Consider the following 21,047-nt stretch of genomic DNA (forward strand, 5'->3'; position numbering starts at 1 on the left):
GATTTTTTTTTCTTTTAAGAAAGAAAAGTATAGTTTCACATTCTTGTAACAAATTACCGTAAATTTAGTGGCTTGAAAAACATAAATGTATTACATTTCAGTTCTGGAGGACAGAAGTCTAAAATCAGTTTACAGGTTTAAAATCAAGGTGTTTGCAAGGCTAATTCTTTCTGGGGCTCCCAGGAAGAATCTGTTTCTTACCTCATCCAGCTTCTAGAGACTGCCCTGGAATTTCTTGTCTTGTAGCCAAACCACTCCAATATCTACTTTCATCTTCACATCACCTTCTCCTGTCATCAAATTTCCCTATGGCTCCCTCTTACAAAGACACTTGAGATTACATTTATGGCCCACCTGAATAATCTAGAATAATTTCCCCATATCAAATTATTTATTTTAATTACATTTACAAATTATCTTTTGACATATAAGCTAATACTCACAGGTTCTGAGGATTAGGATGTAGATATCTGTGGTGAGAGTGTATTATTTAGCCTGACACAGCAATATGTCCTGGAAATCACTCCTATCAATCTTTAGATGTGCAGCTTTTTCACTTTCTTTTTGTAGCTGTATAGTACTCCCATGTATAGCTGTACCATGGTTTATTTAACTAATTTCCTACTGATGGACTTTTTTTTTTTTTTCTTTCATAGGGAATGCTGCAATAAGTAACTTTATAAATACAACATTTTGGACCTGTACATATAGATATATAACATATTTAAATATAAATACATAAAATAAGTATATAAAGATGTATAAATATGATATAAATATTAATTTTAATACTTAAATATTAAAAGAAAAAATTTATGAAAATACGTATACTAATGAGTTGGATCGACTTTTTATAATTAGCTCATGTTTCTGAGGATAAATTATATTACTTATTAGAATGATAGTATTCAGCATCAATTCTATTCTATCTTTCTACATGTGTAAATACAGAGAAACCTTGTTCATACAAATAGGTGAAAATTAAAGGAGTTACAGGAATATTTTCAAATTCTTTAAACTTCTTTTTAATCATATACTTAAATCATTTAGTGACCTATCATCAAAAACTGATAACTAATCAGATAACTCAATTATATGCTCTTTTAACTTTTGTTGAATGCAAATAGTTGGAAACCACTGAGCAGCAAAATATTTATTATTTGTTGTCCATTCATCAGAGTCATTCATTTTTTTCAAAATCAAAAGCAAGAATCTGGGGACTTCCCTGGTGGCGCAGTGGTTAAGTATCTGCTGCCGATGCAGGGGACACAGGTTCGAGCCCTGGTCCAGGAAGATCCCACATGCTGCGGAGCAACTAAGCCCATGCGCCACAACTACTGAGCCTGAGCTCTAAAGCCCGTGAGCCACAACTACTGAGTCTGTGTGCCACAACTGCTGAGCCCGTGTGGCACAACTACTGAAGCCCACATGCCTAGAGCCCGTGCTCTACAACAAAGAGAAGCCACTGCAATGAGAAGCCCGTGCACCACAACAAAGAGTAACCCCCTCTCACTGCAACTAGAGAAAGGCTATGCACGGCAACGAAGACCCAACGCAGCCAAAAAATTAATTAATCAATATTTTAAAACAAGAATTTGAAAATCATTGCTATGTTTTGCTGTTTTGGAGTCCTTCCTAGAATAATGGAAGATGATAAAATATGGGAGGCAAGAAATAAGAGCTAAGTTGGAGAATAAAAATTATGAAGGGAAGTTAGGTAAGGGAGCAAAATTCAACTACATGTTCTTTCTTGGGCAGATCAGTTTTGGTTATGTGTACATAAGACAGCTGAAGATCTGAAAATCATTTCTTTAAAATATTTCTTTTGCATACTCCTTGTGAAGTCTTCATGTACCCACATGATATACATATCCTACCCAATATTGAAGATTATAGCTATTTACTACTGCAGAATGTATTCTCAAACACGAAAGGCTGTATTTTTATTCTCTTCTTAATGGCATACATAAATTTTAGAAGAACTGAATTAGAGCAAGGGGTCTCTAAAATAATCTCTCTTTAAGAACAAGGATGGTCTCTTCTACTTAGTAAAATTTCAGAATAACTCCTGGTGCTTGCCAAATATATGTAGATAGTAAATGCTTATGGTTTGATTTAAAGAAAATTATCAAGAGTGAATGCAATGCATAAATACCTAGTTCAGATTTGGTCAGCTTGCTGTTCACTTGCCAGTTCCTTCTAAGGGAGTCAAAGTCTTGGCCCTAATAGGAAGCATCTACCCAGTTCAGCTGCCTTTATATAACCACAGCAGGGTGGTAAGTGAGACTATTCCTGCTGTTTTCAATGTCTAGCTGGGGCTCCAAAGCATAGCACAATGGGTGTTAAGTGCTCACACGTTCTGCAGAGGTGCTTGACCACCTATGCAGAACTTGTTGGAAAGTGGCCCAAATTGGTTCTGCAACGTGTTTAACCCATCACCACCTCCAGCCTGTATATAAGAGGAGGCTAGTAAATTAATGGGTGAGGACTGATGAATAAGGATTTCCTTCAGGAAAATTTTATAGTGCTATGCTTTCCCTCTCCCATTTCTTGGGGGCAGAATGTGCTCCTTTTCAACTTAAGCCATGTGACTAGGACTTCAAGGAACCAACCAAAGAGCTTGGAGGTATAGAAAATCATACCTGACTCTTGCTGGAAAAGTAATAGCTAAAGACTGGCTAATATTAGCTGGGAAACAGAACAAAGAGAGAGAGAGATCCAAAGGGGATGACTCTTATTTCCAGTGTTTGGTGGAAAAGGACATACGTTTTCCCTTAAATTAAGATGATGTATATAATGTAGCCAAGTTTGATCCAGGAAGACATGACCCCAAGAGCAATAGGCTGTGTGGGACATTAACAAGAAGAGAATAACTGAAGACTCAAGAGGTGGTATAGCACTGCGGTAAAGAGTATGAATGTGGTTGATATTAGAAGAACTCTCAAGAGAGAGCTGATATTTAAGCACTGGCCATCAAGAGGGCTACAACTTTCATATTAAAATAATACCAGTCAATTCAAATCCTGTGCTCATTTTTAATCAAATTATTTCTTTTTTCTCTTGAGATATATGAGTTCCTTATATATACATATATATTATTTTTCCAAAGAAGTTATACAAATGGCCAACAGGTACATGAAAAGGTGCTCAACATCACCAGTCATTGGTAAATGTAAATCAAAACCACAATGAATTATCACCTCATAACCTGTTAGGATGGCTAATATAAAAAAGGTAAGTGATAACAGAAGTTGGTGACAGTGTAGAGAAAAGGGAACCCTTAGGGACTTCCCTGGTGATGCAGTAGTTGGGAGTCCGCCTGCCAATGCAGGGGACGTGGGTTCTATCCCTGGTCTGGGAAGATTCCCACATGCCGCGGAGCAACTAGGCCCGTGTGCCACAACTGCTGAGCCTGCGCTCTGGAGCCTGCGAGCCACAACTGCTGGGGCCTGCGCGCCTAGAGCCCGTGCTCTGCAGCAGGAGAGGCCACCGCAATGAGAAGCCCGCGCACCGCAACGAAGAGCAGCCCCAACTAGAGAAAGCCCACGCGCAGCAACGAAGACCCAACGGAGCCAAAAATATAAATAAATAAATAAATTAATTAATTAAAAAAAAAAAAAGAAAAGGGAACCCTTATACATTGTACAATGTATATTGATACAGCCATAATGGAAAACAGTATGGAGCTTCCTTAGAAAAGCTAAAAGTAGAACTGCCATATGAGGTAACAATCCAACTTCTGGATATATCTGTAGGAAACAAAATGAGTATCTCAAGAGAGATATATATATCCCCATGTTCATTATTCACAGTACCCACATGAAAACTAAGTGTGCATCAACAGATAAATGAATAAAGATACATATATAAAAAGAGAGATGTATATATAGATTATATCTATATAAAATTCTTCTTTTATATGTATAAATATATATAATGGAATATTATTCAGCCAAAAACAAAACGAAGGAAATCTTCCCATTTGGGACAACGCGATGAAACTAGAAGGTATTATGTTAAGTAAAATAAGCCAGTCAGAGAAAGGCAAATATTGTATGGTATCATTTATATGTGGAATCTGAAAAAAACAACTTGTAAAAACAGAATAGAACAGTGGTTACCAGGGGCTGCTGCCAGTATTTTCCACCAATGCAATATACTCTTAGTAAATGCCAGTAGTTCAAAATATAAAAGAGACTTGCCCCCTGAGAAGAACAAACAAATACTTTCTTCCAATAAAGTCCTCTCAAGTATCAGTGTAGAAAGGGTTCTTTTTTCTCCTTGATACTATAGTTTTGTTTTGTTTTCTTCAGATTTTCAGGAAACAATGAGATAAAACTGCTGGTTTTCAGGGATATGTCCAGCTTCAGACTTCAGTGATAAAAATGAGAAGATAGAAGTGGATCATCTACCAGAAGATGCTACTAAGGTAGGAGAACCAGACTAGGAAGAAAATGTAAAGAGCAACTTAGATGGGGAAGAGCTGCCACGCATGAGAAGGCAGTTACTTCTCAGCCTGCTCTGTGATCAGTGCAAGTATAACTAAATTGTCCAAGCATTTGTTCTAGTTGATACCGGATGGGCTGTCCAGATCCTTCATAATAACATGACAGTGGTATCTACTGCCAAAGCATACATATTACAAAAAATCTAAAGAGAGACAGGGCCAATTATGTTGATCAGAAGCCAAATACTGCCTCTACTTATCATCCTCTTTACCCTTACCTTCCTTAAGACCAGAATATTTTTTTCAGGGCAATAACTTAATGATTGTACCTATTTTATGCTAGGCATTCTACTAAGAGTTTTATTTAAAAACTGTATATACGTCTTTATTCCTGTCCTGCCCCTAGGTTCTTCAGAACCATTTTTTTAATTATTTTTATTTTTTTGGATTCCATATATATGTGTTAGCGTACGGTATTTGTTTTTCTCTTTCTGACTTACTTCGCTCTGTATGACAGACTCTAGACACAGGGAGGGGGAAGGGTAAGCTGGGATGAAGTGAGAGAGTGGCATGGACACGTATACACTACCAAATGTAAAATAGATAGCTAGTGGGAATAGCCACATAGCACAGGGAGATCAGCTCAGTGCTTTGTGACCACCTAGAAAGGTGGGATAGGGAGGGTGGGAGGGAGATGCAAGAGAGAGGGCATATGGGAATATATGTATACGTATAGATGATTCACTTTGTTATACAGCAGAAGCTAACACACCGTTGTAGAGCAATTATACTCCAATGAAGATGTTAAAAAACAATTTAAAAAAACTGTATATACACATTATTTTATTCCATATTTACCACATCCTTAAAGAGATGGGTGTTACTATTTCCATTTTTCAGTTGCATCTCAGAGAGGTAAAACAACTTCAACAGAAAGTTGCAGAATTAAGAATCAAACTCAGGTGCTAGATCCCCAAAAGCATCTTCTTAGCTTCAATACTAGATCACCTGGTCTCTTGGATTTAAGTGCATGGAGAACTAGTATCTCCCTAGAATCTATATTCATTCTACTGTCATTTTCCTAATTTACATTACTTATTAACTACATAATCCATGAAGCAGAGCAGAAGTATATGGTGAAGTGTTGTTACTTTCTTCAAGGCATGTCTTTGCTTTATTAAAGTTTATCCAATTCTCTAGGCTGCCTAGTCTTAAAATGCAGGTGGCTAAGTTAATTAAAATAACATGTATCAACGAGAGATAAAATGTTATAAAACTGGTTGCTTAGCATGACAAGACTCCTTACAAAAGTAGAGGTAGTCATACAGCTATCTATTATCGATTCCTTAACATTTTCTAGAAAATAAAATAGCTGAAACACACAAAATAAGAGATAATATAAATGAAAATTGAAAGGAATAATGAACTGCTTCTGAATTTCTAATGTCAATTTATTGATTTTTAATTAAAATTAATACCTCTAAAATATTGCTGTTTTTAGGGGCTATACATAGTTGCATATAACTTGTATTTCTTTTAAAATGATAAATTAGACATAATTAAAACAATTGTTAAAGAATACAGACATGACAGTGAAAAATGACTGGGAATCACATAAAGCCAAATCTTTTGTGTATTCAAATAATGCTGAATTTTAGGGCCAATGACTACATAAATATAAATTAATAAATGCCCTTTCTGAACTCTAGTTCATAATCTTTAAGGGCCAGAGATATCTATCCAACTGAGACTTTGAGGTGTGAAATCGTCAATGGAGAGGAGATGAACAGTGTTTAACATAAAGCTAATGACTCATCAGATTGTTCAAACTTTACTCATTATTCATGGGGTCTTTCCAGATTCAGACCAGAATAGTATATACCATTGATATTTGAAATATAAAGCCAAGCATAGATTTTAAAAGTAGTGTTAGTGATGTTGTTTTTCTCCTATTCCAATTTTCTCTTTTTGAAATTGTGTTGTTATAAATTTGCATTTCAACTTGAATGTCTTCAAATTTACATTGTTACAACATCTACAGATCATCTTTTACATTTAAGGAAGTTCATAGAGTTTGTATATCCTCAGCTAAGAAATCTATGAAAAACGGGGAAGCCTCTAAAAGGTTCATGGAGCATAAGTAGGGAAAAAAATATATCTATCTTGCTTTTTTTTTTTCTCTAATGCTTCCCTTGGAAATATGTTGGAAAGAAAACTATCCCTGTTGCAATATTTATCTCTAGGTTTTATTTTTTTGCTCATATACACAATAAAGTGACTAATATTTATAGAAGCCAGACTTACAATTTGTAGTCCTGATTTCTGTCAATCGAGTTTTCCACTTAGTATCACATATTGGTATGATGGAATTCAGTCTTATATTTTATAGCCCAATACTCTTCCAAGTGTCTCCATATTATAAAACTCCCCATCTAAACACCACTCACTGGACCCTAGCAGTTTAGAATTTAGCTGATGTTCAAAAGGTTAACATCATTACCAAGACAAACAACCAAATGAATACCATATTGGAGAGGGTAGGAGAAGCTGTTGAGACTAGAATTTCTGAGATCTTTTAATCACATGCAGCAGGAAAATCTGAGTGGTCAAGAAGTAATTAGTATAGTTTATTCTGCAGCTGGCATGGAAAGTGTTTGCCAAAAATAAGGTGCCCTTCAGTTCAATAATGCTATTACAAGAGTCTATTTGTATGAGTATCTATTTAAAGTTTTGGTACATTTTCAATAAAAATTAAACCATTTATTCTCGTAAGTGGGTTAAGTTCATACTATTTCATTTAATATGTCTTGATAGGGTATTAAGATACTTCATTTCAAGCATATAATAACCTATTAATCACCATTTTGAACATTATAAGTGTATGTATATTAGACACCAATGTTGTTAAATATGTAAGGTGTGTGTGAACATATGCATATATAAAGATCTTTTAGCAGCTGTTCCTGGCCTCATACCATAGGGAACAGAAACTGGACCTAAAGTGAGAATCTCTCAAACTAGGTCATGTCACTTATTGCTTCCATTTTCCCAGATGCTTTGCAACCTGAATAGATTTAAGGGTGAAAGAAAAAAAAATATTTATCAGAGATAAAGATATGGCCATGTTTATAGAGTCAGCTGTAGTTCTAACATGACATGAACCAAATTTGTCCAAATATCTTGAATTATTATTATATTTTGATGGGTGTGTTTGGGGAGGGGGTGTTGTTTCATATCTTCCCTTAGGGGACATGAATATTTATTGTAAACCTGTAGTAAGTTTAGATGAAGCAGGAAAGATAAATATTTCTCTTCAGGATATCTTAGGCCAGAAGTAAGAATATAGTTGGTTAAATACCATAATCAAACATCCATAAGCAAGTTAAATTCTAACTACCTTTGCACCCTGTACTTTATTCCAACAGCTTTATAATATGTTTCTCATATGGTGGGAACATTCTATTAATGAGGCATGCATCTAGTTGTTGGCTCTTGTCATTACAATTAATATTTTTGACACAGATAATCTCCTTCTTTCTTTCCTTCCTTCCTCTCTCCCTTCAGCCTCTTCTACCTCTCTCCCTCCTTCCTCCTATCTTTCTGTTTAAATAAATAGACATCATAAATTTTTGTGTGTGATATTTTTGTTTGTTTATAACCCTCTCTTTTGTATACATTCTTTGTATACATCCAAAGAAAATACATTTACTTCATCTATAAAGAAGTGTGTCAATTTTAGATATAACTGAATATTTGTTAAGCAAGGATCTTTTGTAATTCGTGCATATTGGAAGATATTGCTTACATATTTCAAACTGGAGATTGTTAAAAGTTATAGTTTATGAAACTGTTATCACTGATACCATCTGGATAATGCTTGGAACTATAAAAAGTCTGAGCACATACATGAGTTAAGGCTATTTTCTCATTCCAGGAGGTTGTAATGAAACTCCATGTGGAAATGAGTCTATATAGAGAAGCAACATTGTTCAAATCTGAAGGGGGATAACAGAAGGCAAGTGAAGTAAGCAGTAGTTTTATGGGATATGAGATGAGGAACAGCTAATAAAATTATGCCTGCATGACTCTGCATGAAAGGAGAGTCAAGGAAGTTGAATGTTAAATTACCAAAGGAAATATTTCAAAGAAAATTACAGACTTAAATGGAGTCAGCCCTTCTCATAATTTAGACCTAGAAGCTTGTGTTTTAAACTCAAGACTGATGACTTTACTTATGAAAGTCAGTTTTCAGAAAGGGTAAGACAGCTATCTGGGTCTCTGAGCTTGAATTAAATGTCCTTTGGGGAACAATTTAAGGAAGAGGTTGAGAAAATGAGGAGATAAGAATCTAATCTTTCACATCAACTAGTTGCATTTTTATCTCATGTCAGACTGGTCCTTAGAATAAAGCTGCAACCTCCATCTCCCAGTGTCAGAGAACAGAATTTCACAAGCTCTTGGGAATTGTGTGGTTAGAGGGACTATTCTCAGGGTGATTTTTCAAAGGTCTCTGAAATAGCATCTCCATTCTGTCTCTTCTTTCTGCGGTAAAAAGAACCACACTCTATTCTTTTTTCCCCTTGACAAGCATTGTCTTTACTTCCAAAATGTATATTGATAGTCAGATAATATAATAACCTCTCCAAAATAAGTGAGCCAGTCACCTTCACAATGAATCAGTATTCACAACTTTTTTTTTTTTTTACCACCAAGAATCTCTTCGATCATTTACTCCCCACTTCATGAACTTTGAAATTTGAAATAAATAAAAATGTCCGTATAGAGAATTTACTCACAATGAGTAAGAATTTAGTTCCCATTATTTTCTCCCTTAGATAAGAGTCAACTGAAGATTCTGATAATCATAAGTAGAGTCAAGGGCAAAAAACTCGAGATGATATAGCACCCCTGTGAAGAATATGAAAGCTGAAGACTGATTTTCTATCCTGGCTCTGCAACTTATTAGCCATGTAACCATGGACAATTTATTTAACCTTTCTATGCCTCTCTTCCTCATCTGTGATAGGTGGGAAAAAAATGGTACCCACATAATGTGACTGTGAGGATTAACTGTGCTATATGTATAAAGCACTTAGTATCACTGTGAAAGACCTTGCTATTTTAATTAGCCTATGCAGACTTCAAACAGGTACATGTATGACTCCTATAAAGTTTTATTTTCCATAATCATTAGATCTTTTTGAAAACTAAAAGAAGATTTTGGGGATCTAAGAGATGTCAGATCAGAAATCACTCTGGTAGCATGTACATCCCTGAAGGGGAGGTGCTATAATTGCATTCATTTTCATATCCCTATTCTATGTCACATGGGTTTTTGTACATAAACACTCAATAAATCTTTTGATAAGTTTACATTTTCATGATATTTTTGAGACAGATATTAAGTATATGCATTTATTCTAAAAGATCATGATGAAATTTGGTTATAAAGTTTTATAATATACACTGTTTTAGTTAGTTAACTTCTATCATTTGAACTGGTCACATGGTAGCAACTTGCATAACTTACAGTTAACACTGGTTTGCCAGATTTCCTAACTGTGACAGCAAGAAGAATGGTCCCAAACTAGAACTTGAGCAAAGCATTGCTTTAATTAAACAACAGAGAAATAATAAAGAAGAGAAACTGGAGAAAAAATTAGGGAAAATAAAGGGCACAGAATAAGCTAAGCTTAAACTATGAGAATAGTTAATTAGCTTTTCTTCCTTGATTTATATTGCATATTTGTAAGGCCCTCTGTAAACTCTAAGTGTAACATAAGTAACAGATTTCTTTAGTTTTTTACTAGTAATATTTTCATGATGCCTGTCCCCAACCAGGCTACATCTGTAGAAAGGAATCATTGAGACAGGTTTCCAGATTTTAGCTGCACTGGCCAGATGTTTTCTTTCCCAAGGCTGAGAATAGCGGCACTATGAAGCTGGAATCTAAAAGCATTCAGTGCACTGAACCTATTCTTGGTCATAATCAAGCATCCAGCCTTGTGACAAAGGTTGGAAAAGACCAATCAGCTGGAATAGATAGCATTGTGGACAGTTAGATCATGGCATGGTATCTAAGGACACATCAACCAGAACTGATCATGTCAAACAGAATTCTCTAAGTGAAAGCCTTGGAGTCAGCACTTCCTAAAAAATAAACAGCTCAGAATGTGCCTGTGTAAGGACTCTTAAGTCTTCTCTTGAATGCTGAAGGGTGGCATTGAAATGTTTAGTGGCTTAGTTAGACTCTGCGTGTTGAACATGTGGATACCTCCAACTCTTTTGTCATATCTGGGCATATTTCTTCTTAGTGTATTTTTAATTTATTTATTTATTTATTTATGGCTGTGTTGGGTCTTCGTTTCTGTGCGAGGACCTTCTCTAGTTGCGGCAAGTGGGGGCCACTCTTAATCGCAGTGCGCGGGCCTCTCACTATCGCGGCCTCTCTTGTTGCGGAGCACAGGCTCCAGACGCACAGGCTCAGTAATCGTGACTCACGGGCCCAGTTGCTCCGCGGCATGTGGGATCCTCCCAGACCAGGGCACGAACCCATGTCCCCTGCATTGGCAGGCAGATTCTCAACCACTCCGCCACCAGGGAAGCCCCTTAGTGTATTTTTTTTTTTTTTTTTTTTTTTTTTTTTTTTTAAAGATTTATTTTATTGATTAATTGATTGATTGATTGATTGCTATGTTGGGTCTTCGTTTCTGTGCTAGGGCTTTCTCTAGTTGCGGCAAGTGGGGGCCACTCTTCATCACGGTGCGCGGGCCTCTCACTATCGTGGCCTCTCTTGTTGCGGAGCACAGGCTCCAGACGCGCAAGCTCAGTAGTTGTGGCTCACGGGCTCAGTCACTCCGCGGCATGTGGGATCTTCCCAGACCAGGGCTCGAACCCGTGTCCCCTGCATTAGCAGGCAGATTCTCAACCACTGCGCCACCAGGGAAGCCCCCTTAGTGTATTTTTAATAGCACATTTCTTTTGAGATGCTCCAACAAGTTTGTTAACAAAACTGTGCTCTGCTGTCTCGAAACTACCGATGAACAACATAGGTCAATTTTTAAGTTCATGTTAAGTATAAGGGATGTAAGACACTAAAGGAATATGACAGTGAGGTAGGAAGAAAGGACTCATTAACATAGTGGAAGAATTCTTATCTAACTCTAATCCCCTCTTTATCCTCTGTAATAATTGCATACTCTCTATCACCAGCATCTTTGTCTTTAATTGTGCACACACAAACCTCATGCCACCTTGTTTACTTTAGTTACCTCACTTTCTAATTAATCCAAAGCATTTCTCCACTTCAGTCTTTTTGGGTGGGGGAAAATAAAACTCCAGCAAAATCTTCCATTCAAGAAAGTATCTCTAATGTCTCTTACAAAATTAAAGAATGCCCAGGATTTTTTGAAACAAGACATGCTTATTATATCATGAAGAGAATTTTTGTTTTACTTCTGTTTCTTATGTCAGTACACAATAAAATCTGCTTAGAGTGTGTTTCATTTCCAGTGGAATTATGTTTGAGTACCTTGGGTTGCAAGTGGGGAATTAACAGTATTTTAAATACTTATTTGTAACTTTGTATATGTATTAAATTGGTAATTACTATAGAATTACATATTTTAAATGTAAAAGCATTCTACAACTGAATGTATGTTGAAATAGTATATTAAAAATAGGTCATTCTCAGGAGTATCTAGTAAATGACTCATAAAGTGAGTCTTGCCGGTAAGACATTTCTAAATGGGAATTTAATTTTCTATGAAAGAAAGAACTTACATCTCAGATCTGACAAAGCAATTGGTAGGACCTCTCTAATAGAGAAACCAAAGAGGAACCCACAATGAACTAGGCCAACATCTTTAAATTTTTAATGACTAAATTGCATATTTCCTAAATTTATATAATTATGTTATTATATACTGGTTTATCTGATCATTCACTCATATAAAAACTATGATTGGAGTTTATTCTATAATAGTTAAAAACACCTTGTATGGAAATAATAGCATTACCAAAAGTTAAAAGTTAAATTCTTTGATTTGATTAACATTTAGTATTTTTTCTTTGTTTTATTTTCTGATATATTTCAAATGCCTTGAACAGTGACTAGCATAAGGTGGATAATAAATATTTGTTAAATAAATGAATGAAATTTTTTTCTCCTAAACTCTTTTCTTTTTAAATCAATGTGTAACTGATTTACAATATTATGTCAGTTCTAGGTTTACAGCATAGTGATTCAATATATTTATAGATTACACTTCAGTTAAAGTTATTGTAAAATATTGACCTATATTCACTGTGTAGTACAATGTATCCTTGTAGCTTATTTTATAAATAATAGTTTGTATCTTTTAATCCCCTTCCCCTATATTGTCTCTTCCCCCTCCCCCTGTAATCATTAGTTTGTTCTATCTGTGAGCCTCTTTCTGTTTGTTATATTCATTCGTTTTATTTTTTAGATTCCACATATAAGTGATAACATAGAGTTTTTGTCTTTTTCTGTCTCACTTACTTCACTAAGCATAATCCAACATTTAGTATTTTTGTGAGGTTTTAAAAATATTTGTTTGTCTCTCTTAAAGATGTATGATTACTAACTTGTCTCATTAAAACAGTGTCTAATACTCAGACCGAGCAATCAGTGTATTTTACCAGGAGGAGAATTGTTCTAGGTGACTGTTGCTCAGTTTTCTCTCTTACAAATCCCAAAAGCTGTATTGATCTTAACCAGTTTCAGATATGAGTTTGTTTGGTCCAGAGGGATTTTCAGTTTTAGTTGCTGGCCCTAGACCAGTCCTTCTCAAACTTTAATGTGCAAATGAATTACTTGGCAACCTTATTAAAATGTAGAATGACTAAGAATATCCAAGACAGGGGCCCGAGATTGTACATTTTTAACTAGCTCCCAGGTATTTCTCATGGTGATTGTCCATACACTACACTTTGAGTTACAAAGTCCTAGGAGATTTCTTCTCTAAGGTTTGAAATGTCATCAGTATTATTTTATAGTTATCTACAACCTAGAATGTTCCCTAGTGCTGGTTCCACACGTCACTTTATCTAAATAAAGATGATTTAGGCCTTCTGAGTACTCCTCCAAAATAATGTGCTTCAACTAGTATGCCTATGGGTACGTTTCACCTTTTGATAATAAGAAAAACTGACTACGAAGCATGAAGATTGGGTAGTATCAGATGAGGACTATAAGTTCTTTAGAAATTTAGTGGTATTAACAAAATAGATATAATATATGCAAGCATAATAGGAACACATGCCAAAATGTCCATTTCATTTATGAAGAAATACTTAATCCCCAAATATTTGGATTATAAACAACATATCTCTAAATAACATATGAGTCAAAATAGAAATCTCTAGAGAAATTTTGAAATATTTTAAACCAAGTGAAAAACGAATATAAAATTTATCAAATTTTGTGTGATGTAACCAAAGCAGTGATCAGAGGGAAATTTATGGCATTGAATGTATATTTTAGAAAAGAAGAAAACTCTAAATCAGTAGTCTAAGTTTCAACTTATGAAACTAGAAAAAGAAGAGCAACTTAAATCAAAAGTAAGCAGAAGAAAAAAATAATAATTAGAGCAGAAATCAATGAAATTGAAAACTGAAAATCAGTAGAGAAAAATCAACAAAAACAAAAGCTCATTCTTTGGAAAGATCAATAAAATCAATAAACCTCTAGTCAGGCTAACTAAGACAAAAAAAAGAGAGGACACATTTTAATATCAGAATGAAAGTGGGAACATCAGTACAGATTATATGGGCACTAAAAGAATAATAAATAAATACTATGAGCAATTCTATGCCCACAAATATGATAATCTAGATGAAACTGATCAGTTCCTTGAAAGACACAAAAAGAAATGGACAATCTGAATAGGGTTGTATCTATTAAAGAAACTGAATCAATAATAAATAATCTTCCGAAGAGAAAGCATCAGGCCCAGGTGAGCTCACTGGTATATTCTAATAACATTTAAGGAAGAAATTATACCAATTTTCTACAATCTCTGAGAAGATACAAGAAGAGCGAGTACTTCATAACTCATTCAATGATACCATCATTACCCTAATACCAAAACCAAAGACATTACAAGAAAACTATAGACCAATATATCTCATGAACACATATGCAGAAATTCCCAGCAAAATATTAGAAAATTAAATCCAACAATGTACAGAAAGAATTATATACAACAACCAAGTGGGATTTATCCCAGGTATACAAGGCTGGTTCAACATCTAAAAATCAGTTAATGTAATCTATCACATCAATAGGCTAAAAGATAAAAAATCACATGATTATATCAATAGATGCAGGAAAAGCATTTGACAAAATACATCACCCATTCATGACTTAAATAACAAACAACAAACAAACAAAACAACCTCTCCATAAGCTGAGAATAGAGGGAAACTTACAACTAACACTGTGGTGAAAAATACAAAGCTTTCTTAATAAGATCACTACTCCTTTTCAACATCATACTGCAAGTTACAGCTAATACAATAGACAAGAAAAGGAAATAAAAGGTACAGAGATTGGGAAGGAAGAAACAAAACTGTCTTTGTTCACAGATGACATCATATATGTAGAAAATCCCCCCAAAATGACCAAAAAATTCCTGGAAATAATATGTGATTATAAGATATATAATCCTACATTGCAGGATACAAGATTAATTTATAAGTCATTTGTTTTCCTACATGGTAGCAATGTATAAGTGGAGTTTGACATTTTAAAACCCAATACCATTTATATTGAATATTAGCACTCCAGTAATGAAATACTTAGGTATGTACCTAACAAAAATATGTGCAATATCTATATGAAGAAAACTACAAAAATCTGACGAAAGATATCAGAGAAAAACTTAAAAAACAGACATTCCATGTTCATGGATAGGAAGACTCAATACTGTCACGATGTCAGTTCTTCTCAACTTGATCTACAGTTTCAATACAATCCCATTCAAAATCCCAGCAAGTTAATTCACAGACAAATTGATCATAAAATTTATAAGGAGAAGCTAAAGACCCAGAATAGTCAACTCAATACTGAAGGAAAAGAATGAATTCTGAAGACCGACACTACCTGATAACAGCACTTAATATAAAGCTACAGTAATCAAGATAGTGTGGTATTGGTGAAAGAATAGACAAATAGATCAATGGAACAGAATAGAGAGCCCAGAAATAGACCCACATGCATATAGTCAACTGATCTTTAGCAAAGAAGCAAAGGGAGTGCAATGGAGCAAAGATAGTCTCTTCAGCAAAAGTGTTGGAACAGTTAAACAGCTACATGCAAATAAGTAAATCTAGACACAGATGTTACACCTTCACAAAAGTTAACTCAAAATGGATCATAGACCTAAATGTAAAACACAAAACTATAAAACTCCTGCAGGATAACATAGGAGAAACCCTAGGTGACCTTGGGTATTGTAATGACTTTTTAGATTCAACACCAGAGATACAATCCATGAAAGAAATAATTGATAAGCTATAGTTCATTAAAAAAAACACTTCTGCTCTGTGAAAGGCAAATTGGAATAATGAGAAGACAAGCCACAGACTGGATATGAAAAAATTTGCAATAGGCATATCTGATAAAGGACTGTTATGTAAAAAATACAAAGAACTCTTAAAATTCAACAATTAGAAAACAAACTACTGGCTTAAAAATGGATCACAGACCTTCACAGACATCTCACCAAAGAAGATGCATAGAATGCAACTAAGCCTATGAAAGGATGCTCCATATTATATGTCTTCAGGGAAATGCAAATTAAAGCAACAGTAAGATACTACTACACACCTATTAGAATGTCTGAAATCTGGACATTGACAACACTAAATTCTAATGAGAATGTGGTGCAGTGGGCACTCTCATACATTGCTGGTGGGAATGAAAAATAGTACAGCCACTTTGGAAGGTAGTTTAGAGGTTTCTTACAAAACTAAACGTACTCTTACCATATGGTCCAGCAATAGTACTCCTTGGTATTTATGCAGAGAGCTGAAAACTGGTCTACACTAAAACCTGTACAGAGATGTTTACGGCAGTTTCATTCAATTGCTAAATTTAATTAAAGCTTTATTTAATTGCCAAAACTTGGAAGCAACCAAGGTGTTCTTCAGTACATGAATGGATAAATAAACTGTGGTTCATCTGGACAATTAATATCATTCAGCACTAAAAAGAACTTACTACTAAATGAAAAAAGCCAGTTTGAAAAGCCTACCTCCTGTATGATCCCATCATTTGACATTCTTGAAAAGGCAAAACTATGGAGAGATTGTAAAGATCAGTGGTTGCCAGAGACTGCAGGGAGTAGAGTGAAGGGATGAACAGGTGGAGCACAGAGGACTTTTAGGGCAGTGAATACACTCTGTATGGTAACATAATGATGAGTACACGTCATACATTTGTCCAAACTCAGAATATACAACACCAAGAGTGAACTATAATGTAAACTAAGGACTTTGGGTAATTATGATATGTCAATGTAGGTTCATCAGTTGTAACCAAGATACCACTCTGGTGAAGGATGTTGATAATGGGGGAGGCTATATATGTGTGGGGACAGGTAGTATATAGAAAATTTCTGTATCTTTCTCTCAATTTTGCTGTAAACATCAAGCTGCTTTCTAAAAAATATATACTGTAGTCTTAATTGAAAAAATACTTAGCTGGTCATGGAATATTTTGTAATGGGATTTGTGACATTTTTACTTATCTTTCATGTTTTCTGTAAAGAATTATTTCTTCTAATGATTTTCCTCATTACAAAATAATTCCCTCACTTCTATAAATGGTGCAAACAACTTTTCTACTTTCCCAGGTTTGCAACATCAGAGGCATGTATATTTTCACATCTTATCTGCCGGACTCTATCAGTGATTCTTGCTTCTATCACACTGGCCCAAGTCATTACCATCAGACACCTGAACCACAGCCAGAGCCCAGGACTGGCGTCCTGCGTCTGGTCTACTTTTCTTCCTATTTTACTTGCACAGTGCTTTTTCCTTCACCTTCTTATTTTGCTTGCTTTGATCATTTCTCTCTTTGGCCAAACATTTCTAATGATCTTCTAGATAAATTCTAAAATCCTCCATTTGTCTTTCAGAACCTCAACAATTTGATCCTAAAATACTTCCTCAGATGCATCTTCCTTTCCTATATATAGACCTTCTCCAGCCCAATGCTCCTTCTCACACACCTTTTGTGGTAGATGTAATAACGTCCCCAGATCCTTCCTCCACGCTCCCCTCCACTACCAAAGATGCTCATAGCCTAATCCCTGGAAACTATGAATATGTTAGGTTATATGGCAAAGGGGAATCAGGTTACTGATGGAATTAAGGTTGCTAGTCAGCTGACATTGAGAGGGGAGATGATTCTGCATTTTGCAAGTATGCCCAATGTAATCACAGGGGTCCTTATAAGTGGCAGAAGGAGGCAGAGGAGAGAGACAGAGTGACGGCAGAATGATGAGGATTCAGCCTGATGTTGTTGGCTTTGTAGATTGAGGAAGGGGACCATAAGCCAAGAAAATCACGTGGCCCTTAGAAGTAGGAAAAGGAAAGGAACAGATGCTCCTCTGGAAGTTCCATAAAGGAACACAACCCTGCTGACACCATGACTTTAGCACAATGAGACGTATTGTGGACTTCTGACTTCCAGAACTCTAAGATAATGAATTTGCATTGTTTTAAGCCGCTAGGTTTGTGGTAATTTGTTACACAAAGTAGCAATAGAAAAATAATGCGTCTTCTATTAAATTCACCCTATTAATTACATATAATGCATTCCACCTTTAGTTATTTGCTGCTTATATGTTCTTGTCTCTTTAATTGTAGTATAAACTAGTGAGAGCATGGAACTAATACTATATTGCTTGAGGGTATGCTTATATACACTACATTGCTTTGGATATGGCAGATCCTTAGTTGTCTTTACTAATAATTTGATTAAATTGGGCAATATTTTTTTAAAACTTCTGGTAAATATCCATAATAGGGGCCATTTCTCAGAGAGAAAAGGTATAGTGACAGTTCCACTATATAGCATTCATATATCAATTTGCATGGTCAAGGGAATTTGCCATCTTAAGAGGTCAGTATGAACAAAGTCTCTGAGGGGTTACTACATCAATTTACTAAACTAGGAAACTAAGTCCTAGTGAGGCAAATGGCTTTGTTTGATTAAGTAGTTGCATGAGGAAGAATCTGAATTTATATTTATCATGTGTGTCTGATTCCAAGTTCCTGAACTATCTTGACTTCCAAAATGGTTGCTTTTACAACAAGATTAAATCAGTCAGTCAGTACTGCGCCCAGCTATATGGATTTAATCCACATGTGTTCCTGTAATTCTTAATAGACCCTTAGAAAGCTATAGTATATCACATTCAGCAGTGCTATGTGGAGAATATCTAAAGAGTGTAAGAATCTCTAAATCAACATCCTAGGGAGAAAAAAGAAGAAAAAAGTAAATGAGAATGGAAAACAACCTGTTTCTTTTTTTACAATAAAGAGCTATCTTGATTGCAAATTACAGTGATGAGTAGGCACATATAAGTGCTAAAATTGGATTTTTTTATTGAACTTGAAATTATTTTTTCTTATTTAAAATAAAATTTTGTTCTTTCAATAACACAACTAATTCAGTTATACTTATTGATAGCAAGCACATGTATACTTCCTAAAATCTCAATATTTCAATCTGATTCATTTCCATTTAATGAAGATAATTACAGATGTAACACCTACAAGGTGCAAGAGATGAATCAGTGCTCCTAGAATTTCCTGGAAAGCCATTACCAACACTCCTGCCCAGGCTCCACTGTTACAGCAGAATCTCCAGAAGTGCATCCATACATGAGTGTTTCTTAATAGTTCCCAGTTGGTTCTAATGTGCAGACAAGTTTCAAAAACCACTGGGATAAGAGATAGAAGATATATTCCTTTTATACAGTTAATCTTTTCCCTTTCCCTCAGGTACAAAAAAAAAAAAAAAAAGAGTTTAGCTATTGCTGAAATTGAAAGATAACCATCTTTCTGGGGATCTGCAAAAATAAAAGGTGATATTGTGCACAACTGCTGTATGATGCATGCTTAAAAAGAATAGTTTTGAGTATCTTGACAAAAAGAAATACAATATTTTCGTGGGGTCTGTTAAGAAATACCAATCATTACCAAAAATAATGTGTTCATAATTTTACTTCTGTTCTGTAATACCATAGAAATATTGACCTTCATTATGCATCTGAAACAAATATTTTTTGAAGTAATCTAGTTGTATTCTTTCTGTGTAATCTTGGTTTCAGTGGTGAATTCTGGGTTCAACATTCCCTATGCAAAAATTAAGACCAGGCACAAAAATCTACTTCACGGATCAACTACACATTTACTTAGAAGAAAATCTTCGTGAAATTTCTATACTGGATGCTACATTTTCTTGTCTCTTTTAAAATAAATCTATTTGTTAGAAACAGAGGAATCATAAATATATTTGTAGGATTTTTCATAAAGAACATGCAACAGAGTAACACATTTTATGTTCATATTCCCACTTTAACATTCAAATTTACTAAGTTAAGATGAATCCAAATGAGAGAACATTAAGCATAGTCAAGGTGATGACAAATCAGTACTATAAATCTATCATTCAAAATAAAAGAATTTGAGAAAAAATCCCAGATTTCAACTGTTAGGAAAGCTTTAGTATTGTGTAAAGAAGATATTATAAAAGCTACTTAACATTGAAAGGTCAAAAGGTAATGAACATAACTCTAAGAGTGAATCATAAGCAACAGCCAAAAACTGACCATTAAAGACAATGGCAGTCAGAAACAAGTGAGTGGATTAAAGAATCAAATAATGTTCCCATAAATTCTGAATGCAGATGTTACCTGGGCATTGAGAAACCTGTGTGTAGATTATAAACTGCTCTATTCGAATAAAGGAGTTGAAATACTGGTTCTTAAAAGTAAATCAGCTGTTTCAACCAAGAATCAGTAGTTCCACTCCTCCCAGATACTGACCTTACAACTAAAAATCCCTTGACATAACACAACAATAAACAGCAAGACACTGAAAAGCAGAAAGTCTAGTAACCTTAGGACTTGTGGATTTAGAAGGTGATGAGTTCTCTGAGTTTCCTTTTAGCCTCCCATATATCTGGAACAGAGCATTGCAGAAGCCTACAACCTGAAACATGAAGTTTTCTTCATGTCTTTTCATAGCTTGATAGCTTTTTTTTTAGGGCCGAATAATATTCCATTATCTGGGTGTACCACAGCTTATTTATTCATTCCCCTACTGAAGAATATGTTGTGTCCAAGTTTTGGCAATTGTGAATAAAGTCTCTATAAACATCCACATGCAGGCATTTTGTAGACATACATTTTGAATTCTTTTGGGTAAATACCAAGAAGTGTGATTGCTGGATTGTATAATAAGAGTGTGTTTAGTTTTGTAAGAAACTGTTAAACTATATTCTGAGATGTCTGGGCCATTTTGTATTCCCAAAAGCAATGAATGAAAATTCCTGTTGCACCAA

This window comes from Eschrichtius robustus, chromosome 2 (genome assembly GCF_028021215.1).
Source record: "Eschrichtius robustus isolate mEscRob2 chromosome 2, mEscRob2.pri, whole genome shotgun sequence".
Taxonomy (NCBI): domain Eukaryota; kingdom Metazoa; phylum Chordata; class Mammalia; order Artiodactyla; family Eschrichtiidae; genus Eschrichtius; species Eschrichtius robustus.